Genomic DNA, 2,855 nt, shown 5'->3' on the forward strand with positions numbered 1-2,855 from the left:
TAAGGAGGTAGCCTCCTTGAAGGTTTTATGGAGAAGCTAGAATGTGGAAGAGATGATGTGGGAAGCGGAGGAAGAAATGAAGTCTAAATACCCCCACCTATTTCAAACCGAAGATATGGCTCGAGGTGGGATACCTCAGCACAGCTCTATTCAGGCCAGTAGGTCATCACGTAAGCTCTTATTGTTAATTTTCAGAATTTATAATGGACAACTATGTGAAGTCAAGTGTTTCTATTTATAGACATTGTCCATGTATGTCATGTATAGTATGTTTTCTAGCTGCGTACAGGTTGGTTTTAATCTAATGTACAGAAGAGACTCTAGTAAAATTTTCCCAATGTCTCTAAGAATAAACATTCGAGGATGAATATTTCTAAGGGGGGAAGAATGTTACATCTCGCATTTTCATACGTTAAAGTTTCGTCTTCAGTTAATTGACGTAGACTCGGGGATGAGATTATAAGCGTTTATGCTATTTATAAATAGCGATAAGTAAGTGCCGTGAAAGATAAAGGGTGAACGAATCAAAGAAAATAAGTTTCGTCAAAGTTTGGCAATTTGGGATAAAATACGGTCCGCGTTAAAATACCCGATATTTATAGACTAGTACCATACAAAGTACCATATGACCATAATAGTAAGATGTATGAAGTGTGTTAATATTGATTTGTATTTTAAGTAATTTGAGATAATTCTTAATTATGTGGGTAATTGGTTAATTATTGGGTAATGGGATATTACCTAATTAATTGGGGATATATTGGATAAGAATTAAGGATAGGTGAGGAACCGGGTGCCGGTCTCACCCCCGGGTTCGGGGCATGACAGACTAAGGCTTAATAAACATGCTCTAGTCTTCCTATGCACATGTGAAAGTTTCTTCCTGAATTAGCCGGCCCACACTTCGGCTACTAATAATGGGATACGACCTTACTATTATATAGGATATGTTACCCTTTCACCAATGAGTTCAGTGAAGGAATCTCGCTTCACCCGCCCGTTTGACTTATGGCATCATCGACTTGCTTTTCAATCAAAACAATTTCATAAACATAAAGAAAGACCTCTCTTTCGGGATCAGTCCCGTACCTAGATTTAGTAGTCAATCAGCGGGACATTCAAAGAAGCTATGCACCTTCACTGAATATATATGAAAGAAAGCCCTCTCATCCTAATCTCATCTACCGAAAAGGGGGTCGGGCATAGCACATTCTTTTTTGGGACACATAGGCTATTACAGACGCATCAAAAAAGACTTTTTGAAGCGCGGAATCCCATAATGGAATCATTGTAGAAGAAAGGTATATCGCTTGGGAATCGGAACAGGATTAAGCCTTTAATCATGGAGATGAGTGTTTGTTGTCAGCCCCAATCCTTCAATTTCCGGATTGGAATAAGGAGTTCCATGTTAATACTGACGCGTCACTCTATGCCATTGGATGCATATTGGTGCAAGAAAGGTTGCTTGATCACTCCATCTACTTTTAAAGTATACGACTTTCAGCTTGGGAATTATACAACCACCGAACCTTCTTTATCATGATTCGACCCATACCTCAGACACAAGATCAAGCACCAGAGCCGATCATAATAACGTACCAAAAAGAAGAATGCGAGAAGTTCATATTCTCCAGATTATACTATACACCAGTTAGTGAGGAAGAAAAAAAGCATAAGCTACCTCGTTCGTGCTCCCGTCTTTCCCGCTGCCATCTTCGGTGGATGCGCCCCTTCACTTAAAGTCGGATAGGGAACTGAGCCAACCTTTTATATTGAATAAAGTTACTAATCTAGTCACCTCACCTATCTTTCTTACCCGTCCTTATTAGTAGTAGGTAACCTTTCTTTCTCACCTTTCTTCTAGGTTTTTCTAGATAAAGGTCTAATAGTGTTGCGCTTTCTTAGTACATTGCTTTTCATTGCCAAGCAGAGGCAATGAAAATCTCTTCGGGGTCACTGTGGTATGGCTGAATGTAGAGGCGAAGTAGTGGTGTCTTCATTTCCATTACAAACGACATGCTTTGCCTGCTCCCTCCCCGTGTCCACAAGCGCTCTTGTCCAGAGCGAAGAGAAGGCAAAAAAGAGACTCCGAAGCAGCATAAGCGGCCTTCCATTGCTACGTAACAATAAAGCAGGATAGCATTTTCTGCCCACATGTTTGAATTTGAGGGTAAGGAGCTCGTTTGTTATATGGGATCTGACGCATCTAACCGAGCGAAAGAGTGTTCCATTCTTTTCGACGGCATCCTTCCGCATTGGCGGCGAGTGGAGTGCCACAATCCCATTCATCATTTTTTATCGAAATAAGCCAAACCCCATAGAACTGGCAATGTCTTCGACATAAATGCAATGAGGATGTATAGCTGATATAAAATCTTGTAGAACAGGATTTGATTCTACAAGCGGTTCAGTAAAAACGAAGAAATTTCGAACAAAAGGGCTGGAACTTGCTGATAGGAAAGGAGAGAAAAACAAAGCAATGCCAAGATCTCCTTCAATCCGCAGTTCATCGATAGAGGAAGCTCTCTCTTTATCATCTTGTGCCAGATGGAACATCCTTTTTCCTTCTCGCGAACCACGGGAGCGCCAAACGCCTAGAGGATCAAAGCTCCTTTTCCTTTCAAGGTAAAGCGGCGCATAAAAAAGGGCTGGCCCGTCAAAAGTTCAGTTCCATAGTGAAGGAAGTTTAGAATCAACAAGGGTTCGTGGAACGAAGGGAGTGTATAACTGGGGCGCAACCCCACTTTTTTTTTGTAATGCGGGAGAGATAGAATGAAGTTCTTCATGAAGTTTGAAACAAAGGAATAAAAAAAACTTTCTCTATGGCCTCCTCATTTTGAGACATTATGGCTTAG

At 40.9% G+C, this 2,855-nt stretch overlaps 1 pseudogene; it reads left to right on the forward strand.

Moving 5' to 3' along the window:
- The first annotated feature begins 2,344 nt into the window (after positions 1-2,344).
- On the forward strand, positions 2,345-2,629 carry LOC138904158 (uncharacterized; annotated as a pseudogene).
- The last annotated feature ends 226 nt before the right edge of the window (positions 2,630-2,855 follow it).

This window comes from Nicotiana tomentosiformis, chromosome 1 (genome assembly GCF_000390325.3).
Source record: "Nicotiana tomentosiformis chromosome 1, ASM39032v3, whole genome shotgun sequence".
NCBI lineage: Eukaryota > Viridiplantae > Streptophyta > Magnoliopsida > Solanales > Solanaceae > Nicotiana > Nicotiana tomentosiformis.